This window comes from Mirounga angustirostris, unplaced genomic scaffold (assembly GCF_029215605.1).
Source record: "Mirounga angustirostris isolate CCGP_5_RB_7025 unplaced genomic scaffold, mMirAng1.0.hap1 SCAF_7, whole genome shotgun sequence".
NCBI lineage: Eukaryota > Metazoa > Chordata > Mammalia > Carnivora > Phocidae > Mirounga > Mirounga angustirostris.
This window is the reverse complement of record NW_026991715.1, coordinates 8,878,251-8,891,225: the sequence shown is the minus strand read 5'-3', so window position 1 is coordinate 8,891,225 and position 12,975 is coordinate 8,878,251. Positions and strand designations below refer to the sequence as shown.

Below are 12,975 nucleotides of genomic sequence, written 5' to 3'. Positions count from 1 at the left end.
CTCTCGGTCCGCCCGTCGGCCCTCTCCGCCGCCTCCCGGCTCCGCGTCCGGCCGCTGCCCCGCGGGCCCGGTGATGGGGATGGCAGACTCAGCGCGCGTACGGAGCCGGGCCTGCGTCCCCAGCCCGGAGGGCGCCCCGCACAGGAAGGAGCAGCTGCGCGGCCGCGGAGCGCCGAGCCCGGCCGAACCCCGCACGGAGACTCCGGCTCCGCCCGCCGCCCCGCCCGCCCCGCCCGCCCCGCCCGTCACGACCCGCCCCCCGGCGCGATTGGCCGCGCCTGCCCGGCTCTGCGCGCGCTGATTGGTGGGCGCGCGGGTCGGTCAGGCCGGGCGCCGCGGCGGCGGCGGCGGCGGCGGCGGCGGCGGAGGAGGAGAAGGGAGCCGGACCGGAAGGGTCGAAGCGCCCCGGCGCCCCTCACACCCACTGCGGCGGCGGCGGGGCGGAGCGGGGCGGGGCGGCCGGCCGAGCCCCGGGCAGCGGAGCCGCGAGCGGCCAGTGCGCAGCGCCGCCAGTCCGCCCGCCCACCCTCTCCCCCTGGCGCGGCGGCTGGGAGGCGAGGTGAGCAGGGCGGGCGGGCGAGGCCTGGCGGGGGCTGCTCGAACGGGCCCCGCCGGCGAGGGGCGGCGGGAGGGCCGCGCGGCCGCGGTCTGCAGGGCTGGGGAGGCGCGGGGCCGCGGGGCCGGGGGCTGCGGAGCGGGCGGGGCTCTGTGGGGGCGCAGGCGGCCCCGGCCACCGCCCCTGCCCTCCGGGCTGCCGCAGTCGCCCCCTCCCGCCCGGCTGTCAGCAGCCAGGGGCTGCGGGCCCGCTCCCTGGCCTGGCTGGGGCAGACGTGCCTTGGGGTCTGTGGACGCCATCCCTCCGGATTGAGGAGCACGCAGTTGCATACCCGCGCCGGGATGCTCAGGATCCCGAGTCTGGTTCCTGCGACCTTGGCCAAGGCACTGACCCTCGCTGTACCTCCGGTTTCCCCTAGGGAAAGTGGGGAAATGTCCACCCTTTTGGACAGGATTGTTGTCAGGCTGTGTGAATGTGTGTGAAAGCGCCTGGGCAGGAGCCCGGGCTTGGGCGGGATCCTGACCCATGCTGGTGTGAGTAGGGCAGGAACCCCCTCCCCATCCGCCCAGAGACCCCCATCCCCGCGCTCCTCCAGGGCCTAGTCATTGCACATTCAGGGCCTCGCAATGCCAGAGCGGGCCCTGCCCACCTCCCCTACCACTCCCACCACCCAGAGCCCTGCTCCCCAGTACCCCCATCCTCTCTCCTACCTTGACGGTGCAGCCCCGTTTACCTCAGGACCTTTGCACTTTCATTTCCAATGCTTGGAGCTGTCTCCGGTATCTTTGCACAGCTGGCTCTTTCTGGTCAGATGTCTCATTTTCCACGAGGAAAATTGACCACTTGACCACTCTCTTTCTCCCCTTAGTCATTCTATGTCGTTATTTTGTTTAATTTTCTTCCTAGCATCCACTCTGGTTTGAAACGACTCTGTCTGTTGATTTTGTTTCCCCTAGTAGGATGTAGCTTTTTGAGAACAGGTAGTTGTCTGATTTGTCCACTGCGTTATCCCCAGTGCTTAGAAGGCACACAGTAAGTATTCAGTGGTATCAGTGCAGTGAACGAATGAATGACCCTGCCTGCTGTTGCTTCTGCTCTGTCAGTTTATTTAGTGACTTCTGACTAACTTGTGAAATATGTAAGCAGATGGAAGCTTGTTCTCATTTTGCAAAACATTTTAATGTCCTTGACCCCTTTATTTGGTAACTGTCAGAACAAGCTGTGATATAAAATTTTACATTTTTGTATTATTTTAGCTCTAATTTCCTTCCACACATTCAGGAGGCAGTTACTGAATTCTGCATTATCTAGGTCAGGCTTTCTGCTTGGCCCTGGGGACACAAAGGCAATAGCAACAGGGTCCCTTCCTCCAGAGAGCTGGAGAGCCCAGTAGACGCGGCAGACAGGTTAGTTCCAGGACAGTGTGATGGAGTGTAGTGGAGGGGCTGTGCTGTGGAAATGTGGAGGAGGTGACAGGTGGTGCTAGAGTTGGGCCTTGAAGGGTGGTGAGAAATTCGCCAGGCAGAGAGAGGCACAGAAGGGGGCAAAAGGGCAGGGGAAAGGAAGGACATGAGGCCAGTGTGGGGTCAGGAATCAGCCTGCAAGGTGGTGGGGACCCTGGAAAACCAAACCTCACCCTGCAATCTTAAAAAAGGAGTCAGAACTCTACATTGTATTTCTATGCTCCAGATTCTCAAGTGTTGGCAGTAGCTAATTTTAAAATTTTTTAAATGCTCTGAGCCATGCAAAATTCACTTAGCTTGGTTGCAGGACTGTCGGATCTCCAGGGCAGGGTATGTAGAAGGGAAGAGCAGCGATGGGCTGGAAAGGTAGCCCAAGGCCAGGGGAGCGGGGCCCTGTTTATCCGGGTACTCTCACTTAATTTTCGCTGGAAACCCCGTGAGTGGCAGCTGCGAAACCCATTTCCGAAGAGGAGGACACGGAGGCTCACAGAGTGTCAGCAGTCGGCTTCACAGCAGGCAGCTCGGAAAGTGAAATTGGAACCCAGGTCTCCCCCCAGATAAGCATCCTTTCCCGTGTGCCTCAGCTCTGACTGTTCTCTTTTGGCTTTTAATTTGTTCTGAAAGAACAACATCCAATCTAGATGTTTGCCTCCATGTAGCCCCCCCCCCCTTTTTTTTTCAAAAGGATCCTGCAGGGTTAAAAATAATCCTATTTTGGCATAGTCTTCTCTGGAGAGCTTTGATATTGCTGAGGATTTAATTTTTGGGATGCCAGGACAGATTAAAATGTGTTTAAAATAAGTGTTGGAGGGCATATTCAATTTGTCTATTTAAGATAAAATGTTCTTAATTTTCTGGATAAAGAAAAGTGCCAGATGAAGCAATTAACAGCGAGGAAAGCAGTTGTTTTCGTAATGCGTAAGGTAAAACAGAAACCACATTTTCTTAACACTTGATTTGGCAGTAGGGCAGCTATTTGTGGTTTAAATATGTAGCTATACTTCTCCACTGATTAAGAAGAGGACTTTTTTTTTTTTACATCATTTTCTTGAAGAGTAATTAAATATGTACTTGGCCTTTGTGATTGTGTGAACTAGTTTCAAGGTCGGTCTTCATCTTAACTGTTTTTTATGAGAACTTTCAAACATAGACAAAATTAAACGATAGTATCCAGCTTCCAGTTATCAACTCCCCCCCATCTTGTTTCACTCCCAGCTCATCTATTTACGCCCTCACCCCCCCATATTATTTTGAAGCGAAACCTAAATGTCATGTCATTTCATCCATGAATATCTCAGTATATATGTCTAAAAGATAGGACTCTTTTAAACTTGGAAACGCAATAATTCCTTAATATAAGCAAATGGTCAGTATTCAAATTTCCAGTTGTCCCATACATTTTATGGTTCTTTAACAATTTGTTTATCGGAATCAGGATCTAGATGAGGCCCATACATTGTGATTGGTTGATACATCTCCTAAGTTTCTTTTAATCTGTAGATTCCCCCTCTATTTTTTGTTTTCCTTGTAGTTTATTTGTTAAAGCAATTGGTTGTTCTGTAGCATTGCCTTGGTTGGGGTTTTCCTGACTGCATCTCTGCAATGTAATTTGACATGTTTCTCTGTATTTCCTGAAAATTCGTAGTTGAATGTAGATGCGGCTTGGTCAGATTCAGGATGCCCTAGGTGGGGTGCTCTCTTCCATCTAGAGGCAGGTAGGCCCATGCTGTGATGTTAGCAAACTGTTGATGCTCAGTGCCTAGACCCATTGATTCATTAAGGGTTGTATTACTTGGGAGGCAAGTTTATATATCTTTTTGCACAACAAAAGCTCATTGTTTTAGATTTTATATTGGCCTTTGAATTGCCAGTTAAATTATTTTTAATCAATACCTCAAATCCTCCTTGGAAAACGTTGGGGTATAAATTAATAGAAAAATAATGAGCAAGAGTAGTCACCATTTTAACATAGGACTTCCTTATAGCTAAAGATTTTGAAGGTGAATTTCAACAAATTTGATTTTATTTAATGCATTTGGGGTTTTTCGTTTGTTTTTGTTTTTTGGTCCCATAAAATATTCCACTCTCCCTCTCTGCCCTCTGCTAATTTTACTTTAGTATCTTTCTTAAGCAAAGACTACACACTCTGAAACTTTTCAGAAATAGTAAAATTGGATTCCAAGGATACATGGCTGACATGAGATTGTTACCTTTTTCTTAAAAATGAGGCATTAACTACCTTTATGTTAAATGGGTTCTTGCCTATTCTGAAGTTGCAATTTGAAGCGTTTCTATAAGTGAATTTTTTGGCTGTGAGGAGAATGAACAGTGTGAACGCCTTTTAGTTGTATGCCAAATGTCTGTCTTTCCGTAGGCCAGGATAGGAAAAACTTGGGGATTTGTTTAAAAAAACAATTTTATCCTCCCTCCCCCACAATGATGCTAAGAGAAAGAATGAGAAATAATGACTGCTTTCAAAAGAACTTCCTTTAAAAAACTATGTATATGTGCGTGTATATATGTACTTGTATGGATCTGTAAGCGATTTAATTCATTAGACTGTTTAAGTTGTATCTCAATCAAGGCTGCTACTAGTTTGATTTTAGCATATCTAAGGCTAAGGGTGCAGCCCAAGTAATAAATCCACCAGCTCTGATTCTAAAATCAAAATCTCTTTCACCAACTCTTAACTAGACTCTCTAGTTAAAACACAGCATCTCTTATGAAGCAGATGTCTTCAACAGATGTCCTTAAACATCACCTGCTGGGCACAACCTCGAATGAAAAGTAAATCCTGTGCATTGCCTTCTGTCTGTTGTCTCTGCCCAAGATGCTAACCCAGTAATGGCCATGTCATCAGCTTTCCCCCTTAGCAGACTTTGGTTCACATTTTCAGAATGCAGATGTTTGTCTGGGGGAGCAGTAAATAGAATGGGTGTGGTGATTCTGTTCTAATGTCAGCTGACTTTGAGACTTTGCCCTGTGCTGGGCATTGTGCTCACTGTCCCCTGAGGTTGATTCTGCTCATCCCTGTTTTACATCCCTGAGTGTAGTCTAGGATTGTCCAGCTAAGTGGCAGGCCCATTGCCCTCTGACCCCAGATTTCCAATCTGTTTTTTTAAAGTTATCTTTATTGTGCAATTATGTGTCACAATTAAGTATCTAAAGAGAAATCTAGAAATCCCAATCTGGACAGCTATTTTGACAATTCTTATAAGACATATTGATTCTAGATCTTAAGTCTGTATGCTATAATTTAGAAGAGAGTAATACATGTTTTTTCTTTTTACTTTTTGGCCCCCTTCACCCATTTCTCCTGCCCCAACCCCTCCTCTGGCAACCATCAATCTGTTCTCTTTATAAGGTTGGTGGTTTTCGTTTCGTTTTGTTTTTTAGATCCCACATATAAGAGAGATCATACAGTATTTGTCTTTTTTTTTAAGATTTTATTTATTTGAGAGAGAGAGAGAACACGAGTGGGGGGAGGGCCAGAAGGAGAGGGAGAAGCCGACTCCTCACTGAGCGGAGAGCTGGACGCGGGACTCGATCCCAGGACCCTGGGATCATGACCCCAGCTGCAGGCAGATGCTTAACCGACTGAGCCACTCAGGTGCCCCAGTATTTGTCTTTCTCTGTCTGACTTCTTTCACTTAGCCTAATACCCTTGAGGTCTGTCCATATTGTCACAAATGGCAAATTTCCTTCTTTTATGTAATACTCGATTGTGTATGTCAACCATATCTTTTTTTATTTTATTTTATTATGTTATGTTAATCACCAGGCATTACATCATTAGTTTTTGATGTAGTGTTCCATGTTTCATTGTTTGCGTATAACACCCAGTGCTCCATTCAATACGTGCCCTCTTTAATACCCATCACCAGGCTAACCCATCCCCCCACTCCCCTCCCCTCTAGAACCCTCAGTTTGTTTTTCAGAGTCCATAGTCTCTCATGGGTTCGTCTCCCCCTCCAATTTCCCCCCCTTCATTTTTCCCTTCCTATTATCTTCTCTCTCTCTCTCTCTTTTTTTTTTTTTTTAACATATAATGTATTATTTGTTTCACAGGTACAGGTCTGTGATTCAACAGTCTTACACAATTCACAGCGCTCACCATAGCACATACCCTCCCCAATGTCTATCACCCAGCCATGCCATCCCTCCCACCCCCAACCACTCCAGCAACCCTCAGTTTGTTTCCTGAGATTAAGAATTCCTCATATCAGTGAGGTCATATGATACATGTCTTTCTCTGATTGACTTATTTTGCTTAGCGTAATACCCTGTAGTTCCATCCATGTCATTGCAAATGGCAAGATTTCTTTTTTTTTTTTGATGGCTGCATTGTATATATATACCACATCTTTATCCATTCATCTGTTGATGGACATCTTGGCTCTTTCCATAGTTTGGCTATTGTGGACATTGCTGCTATAAACATTGGGGTGCACGTACCCCTTCGGATCCCTACATTTGTATCTTTGGGGTAAATACCCAGTAGCAACAGCATCTTCTTTATCCACTCACCCATTGATGGACACTAGGCATCTTGGCAGTTTTCTGCATCTTGGCAGTTGTAAATAATGCTGCAGTGAACATGGGGGTGCAGGTATCTTTTCAAGTTAGTGTTTTTGTTTTCTTTGGATAAATATCCAGAAGCAGAATTGCTGGATCAAATGGTAGTTCTATTTTTAATTTTTTGAGGAACCTCCATACTGTTTTCCATAGGAGCTGCCCCAGCTTGCATTCCCACCAACAGAGACAAGGGTTCCCTTTTCTCCACTTCCTCGCTGACACTTGTCATTTCTTGTCTTTTTGATATTATCCATTCTAGTGGGCCTGAGATGATATCTCACTGTGATTTTGATTTGCGTTTCCCTGATGATTAGTGATGTTGAGCATCTTTTATGTACCTGCTGGCCATCTGCATGTCTTCTTTGGAAAACTATTCAGATCTTCTGCCCATTTTTTAAGTCAGATTGTGGTTTTTTTCATGGTTTTTTTTTTAAAGATTTCTTTGAGAGAGAGAGAAAGCACTTGAGCAAGGGTGGGAAAGAGGAGTGGAGAGAGAGGGGGAGACAGAGAGAGGGAAAGAATCTCAAGCAGACTCCCTGCTGAGCGTGGAGCCCCACTCGGAGCTCAATCCCACGACCCTGAGATCAGGACTTGGGCCAAAACCAAGAGTCGGACGTTCAACCCATTTAGTCAACCAGGTGCCCCGGATTGTTTGTGTTTTTTGCCATTGAGCTGTGTGGGTTTCTTATATATTTTGAATATTAGCCCTTTATCAGATATATGATTCGCAAATATTTTTTCCCATTCTGTAGGTTGCCTTTTATTTTGTTGATGGTTTCCTTTGCTGTGCAGAAGCTTTCTAGTTTGATGTAGTTCCACTTGTTTATATTTGTTTTTGGTGCCAGATTAAAAAGATCATTGTCAAGACCAATGTCCAGGAGCTCAGCACCTATGTTTCCTTCTAGGCGTTTTGTGGTTTCAAGATTTATGCTCAAGTCTTTAATCAATCTTAAGTTAAGTTTTGTGTAAGTGTAAGAGTGGTTGAGTTATTCTTTTGCATGTGGCTGTCCAGTTTTCCCAGCACCATTTATGGAAGAGACTATCCTTTCCCCATTATATATCATCGGCTCCTTTTGTCGTAAATTAATCAACCATATATGTGTGGGTTTATTTCTGGGCTTTCTATTCTGTTCCATTGATCTGTGTGTCTGTTTTTGTGCCAGTACCATACTGTCTTAATTACTATAGCTTTGAAATCAGGGAGCATCATGCCTCCAGCTTTGTTTTTCTTTCTTAAAATTGCTGTGGCTCTTCAGAGTTTTCTGTAGTTCCATACAAATTTTAGGATTATTTATTCTATTTCTGTGGAAAATGCCACTGGAATTTTTTTTTTAAGATTTTATTTATTTATTTGACAGAGAGACACAGCGAGAGAGGGAACACAAGCAGGGGGGAGGGGGAGAGGGAAAAGCAGGCTTCCCGCGGAGCAGGGAGTCCGATGCGGGGCTCGATCCCAGGACCCTGGAATCATGACCTGAGCTGAAGGCAGGCGCTTAACGACTGAGCCACCCGGGCGCCCTGCCACTGGAATTTTGATAGGAATTGTATTGAATCTTTAAATTGCCTTGGGGAGTATGGACATTTTAACAATATTGATTTTTTTCTAATCCGTAAACACAGAATATCTTTTCATTTATTTGTGTCTTTAATTTTTTCCATTGATGTCTTCTAGTTTTCAGTATAGAGGTCTGTCACCTCCTTGTTTAAAGTTATTCCTGGGTATTCTATTCTTTCTGATGCAGTTGTGAAAGCATCATTTATTTATTTTTAAAGATTTTATTTATTCATTTGACAGAGAGAGAGAGCACAAGCAGGGGGAGAGGCAGAGGGAGAAGCTGACTCTCAGCTGAGCAGGGAGCCCGATGCGGGACTTGATCCCAAGACCCTGGGATCATGACCTGAGCTGAAGGCAGACACTTAACCGACTGAGCCACCCAAAGCATCATTTAATTTCTCTTTCTGAGAGTTCACCAGCGTATAGAGACACCAAAGATGTTTGTGCGTTGAATGTGTATCCTGCATCTTTACAGAATTTGTTTTATTCTAACAGTTTTTTAGTGGAGTCTGCTCAGGAGCCTGCCCTCTGATTCCTGAGCCCCGATGCTAACCACAGCACCCACTGCCCTACCACGTTTCTTCTCCCGCTTAGTTTTGCCTTTAACAGACATTTACTGGACACCCACTGTGTAATTAGTAGAGGATTAGGAAGTGAATCAGACACATTTTCTGCCCTTAAGGAGGGCAGAAAGTGGAGATAGACGTGCAGTGCAATATAAAAGGAATATAGGTTTTGGTGCCAGACACCGGGACATGCCCAGCACCGCTGGAAGGGAGAGGCTGCAGAGGAAAGCTTGTGAGAGAAGCAGGCGCGTGCACAAGACTTTGAAGGAGGATGAAGGTTGGCCAGGAGAAGAGAATGGGGAGGGGAGTCACTTCAGGCAGATGAAACAGCTCAGGAAGAGGCCCGAAGATGTGCAGGAGCCGGGGCGTCAGCGGGGTCTCGGGTGGTTCTGTATTGCCTGAGAGTGGGCCACGGGTCCTGTGAACTCCTCTGCTGCGCTAAGGATTCGAGCTTTACTCTCCAGGCAGTCGGTCACTACCAAAGGAATTTAAGCCAGAGAGCAGTATGATCACTGCGCATGTTCAACAAATCTCTCCCTCTCTCTTTTAATTCCTTATTTTGAAATAATTCTAGGTTCGTAAGGAATTGTAAAAATGGTAGAGAGTTCCCATGCATCCTTCACCCAGTTTCCCGCATTGGTTGTGTATTTCCCTGACCGCAGCCCAGTGTCAAGGCCAGGAGCGTGGCATGGGTGGTGGGTGCGTACAGTGCTGTGGCATTTTATCACATGCAGAGGTTGGTACAAAGACCGCCTCCGCAGTCAGGACACTGAGCCGTTTCATCATGTCAGACATCTCCCTTGTGCTGCCCTGTAGAGCGAGCGCCCCCCCACCCAGCCCCACCATCATAACCCTGGCAACCTCTAATCTGGTCCACGCTCTGTAATTCTGTCATTCCAAGAGTGCTGTGTAAATGGGATTATACCATATGGACCTTTGGAGATTGGCTTTTTCACTTAAGGATAATGTCCTTAAGATCCCCCCGGGGTGTTGAGGGTATCAGTGGTTGGTTCATTTCTCTTGCTGACTGGTGTTCCATAGTATGGGTGGACAGCACTTTGCTTAACCATTCACCCCCTGAAGGACACCTAGATTGTTTCCAGTGTTGAGCTGTTAAAAATGTAGGTGCTGTGAGCATCCATGTACAGTTTTGTTTTGGTCTTTTTTAAGATTTTATTTATTTGTTAGCGAGCACAACAGGGGTGGGAGGGAGAGGGAGAAGGAGATTCCCTGCTGAGCAGGGAGCCCAACTCAGGGCTCGATCCCAGGACCCAGGGATCATGACCTGAGCCCAAGGCAGACGCTTAACCGACTGAGCCACCCAGGCGCCCTCCATGTAGTTTTTTATGCGGGCAGATCTCCCTTTCTAAATGGCGTGTGTACAGTGGTTCAGAGGTAGCAGGAATGGAGGCGGGGAAGGCACTTGGGCAGTTGCCATGGTGAGGGAGCACTGAGAACGCCCCAACCAGAGCACGGGGAGGGGGCACGGACAGGCCCGGGCACCTGCAGGGGGCCTATGGGGAGGAGTCCTCAACAGACCCCTCCTCCGGATCCAGCCGTGGGTGCTGTGATCACCCAACACGAGAGGTCGTCCTCTGTCATAGTTTGTAGTGTGTTTTGAGAACTGACGTCCAGAGGATAAGGCTCCTGATTATCAAAGGATGGAGTTGTTGTGCTATGCCATTTTTGATAAGAATTAAAGGAGGAAAAAAGAACAATTTGATTAAAAACTTCAATAGCAAGTATTGAAACCAAGAGGGTGACTGTAAAAATTTGCTTTTAATCGCAGCAGTTGGTTAATTTAGATTTTGCATGTCCTGGGTATCCTGAACCATTTGTGTGGTTGAAGGTTGGCCTGAGTCTGTGGGCGACTGACTCATCATCATCATCAGAAGAAAGTGTCTTGGTGGAGTGAAGCCAGCAGGTCGAGATGTAAAGGCCTGTGTTTTTTCCTGGCCTGGTCCTGACCAGCCCTTGGCCACATCACTTCACTTTCTAAATACAGTGATAGATATTAATTAGAATGGTGTATTGGGGAGGACATGAATAGGGTCGTCAGACACACCTAAATTGAGACCCGGGCCGTGCCACCCTCCAGCTGGGGATCTGGACAGCTCCGTGACTGTCTTCTAGCTCTTGTCCTCATCTGCAGTGTGGGGGCAGTACTGCTCCCCTGACAGGCTGTGAGGGGGCCGTTTATAACCCTGCAGCTCAGAGCCGGGCCCACCCTCCTGCCTCCAGTCTCAGCTGCCCCAAACCTACCCTACAGTTAGGTCTCAGCTTTTCATTTACAAGGGTTTAATTTGGGTTGTTGTTTTTTTTAATGTGGAGTATGTGCATGAGTAAAAAAAAAACTAACAAAGTTATAATGGGAAGAGTGAAAGTCTTATTTCCCCTGCGTCTCTGCACTTGCTAGCATATTGTGTGTGTGCGCGCGAGCGGCCCTTCCCATAGACTGACATTTACTACATGCTCTCTTCAACTTGCTTTATTGCCTTTATATGTCTTAGACATCATTCCTTTTCAGTACACAAAGTCCCTGCATTATTTTTAACGGCTTTATTGTGCTTTTATGCCATAATTTATTCACTCATTCCAAGTGTACATTTTAGCTTATTTCTCGTTTTGTTTTGCCAGTCACCAGAAGTGCCACAAACATTCTTGCACAAATATCTTTGAGCATTTATACATATATGTTTGTCCGGTACATTTATAGAATGGTAGTTGCCAGGTTCGGAGTCACGTGCCTTTAAATTTTTCATTAGATATTACGTATTCTCCTCCCCAAAAATGTGTCGCCAATTTACAGTGCTTGCCAGCACGAATGAGAAGGCCTGTTCCTGCACCCCTGGGTTGATATTGTGAGCAAACTTGCACTCAGGTCTTGACTCCTCCTGGAAACCTTCCTTTATATCCATGTCTCACTCACACACGCCCTTCTCCTCATTCACTGGCTCCCCCCCAACACACCACTGTGCTGGGCCCCTGCCCTTGGGCCCACGTCTACCCCTAGGACACTTCCTAGGGGGTGTGACGATTATGCTCTTGGCCGTTCGAGGGAAGGGACTATCTGGTTAGTGCCCTCTTGACACCCTTTACCTTGTGCTTGGTACTCAGGAGGCCCTCATGAAATGTCAGGAGGTCTCAGCGAATGGTAGCTGATGTCCCCATAGGACTCGGACACTCATATCATATTTACAGTAGTTGAATTGCTTGTATCTAGAAGAATACTAGAGTTAGAGAATTTTTTTTTTTAAGCATTTCCTATTCTAGGCTCTAAACAAGTAGGAATGTTCTTCCTACCCAGTGTTTATCTGTAGAGTGGGTCGATTTTACTCCAGAATTCCTAGAAGGGATTCTACAAGAGTCTTCAGTCTTAGACAAATAGGGATTTTAGATCAGAGCATTTCATTCAACAAGGATTCACTGAAGCAGCATGGTGAAGGGGGAAGGGCATGGACGTGAGCCAGACGCCTTTAGCAAAGGCTGGGCCGACTCCTTCCCTTGAGGTGTCCACCCAGCGTGTGCAGGTCTGAAGAACCCAGGGAGCAGGGTGTGTCCCCTTTGTCCCCCAAGGAGCTTTTTAAGTGGATCATTGTAGACATTGGACATTTCCTTAAATTTCTCGATGTGTGAGAGGGAAGACAGACCCTCCTGCTTTTGAGGTGCTCCCAGGCTGGGGGAAGGAGACACAGGCAGACCTGCAGAAACTGAGTGACCGTGCAGAAGCAACACGGGCGGGGACTGGGTCCCACTGCGGGGAGCCCAGGGGAGGAACCAGCACCCCCTGGTGAGGAAAGTGAAGGCAGTGAGTGCACCTTCAGTGTGTTGATAATGTGGTTGTATGAAGAATTCGTACACTTCCCAGTTTGTAAACTGTCTTCTAAAACCCAGGTGACGGCCATTTTGTTGAAATACAATCTCAACCGAGTTGATTTCATTAATAGCTAAATTACCGGCTTTCTCGGCTTGCCCCGAGGTGCTTTCTCACACTCACAAAGCCCAAGGTTGACAGAGAAGGTGGCTTTGACAGCTTCTCTCTTAGGTGATTCTTTTTTTTTTTTTTTTTTTTGCCTACAAAGCGCAATGTCCTTTAAAAATTATTTTAAATCTTGAGGTGGAAATCTGTCAGTTCTCGAACCTAATGACGTGATGTTCTCCCCAAATCCACAAAAGCTAACCTAACAGTGTGACAGTCAGAACACAGGTCCCAGCAACTGTAGCAGAGAGAGTTCAGGGTCGCTCAACGAGGGGGACGTT

General features: G+C 46.9%; 1 protein-coding gene across 7 annotated transcripts in view; it reads left to right on the top strand.

Annotated features, from left to right (window-relative positions):
- The first annotated feature begins 340 nt into the window (after positions 1–340).
- The window catches only part of MAPK9 (mitogen-activated protein kinase 9), a 51,055-nt gene continuing 38,420 nt past the window's right edge, over positions 341–12,975 (top strand). For 5 of the 7 annotated variants that reach the window (XM_045890628.3, XM_045890654.3, XM_045890638.3 and 2 more), the window contains exon 1: positions 417–559. The gene's annotated coding sequence lies outside the window, so the exon portion shown is untranslated. Of the gene's footprint in view, positions 560–12,975 lie in introns of all 7 variants that reach the window. The other 2 variants (XM_054511041.2, XM_064595778.1) reach the window with 2 other exon arrangements.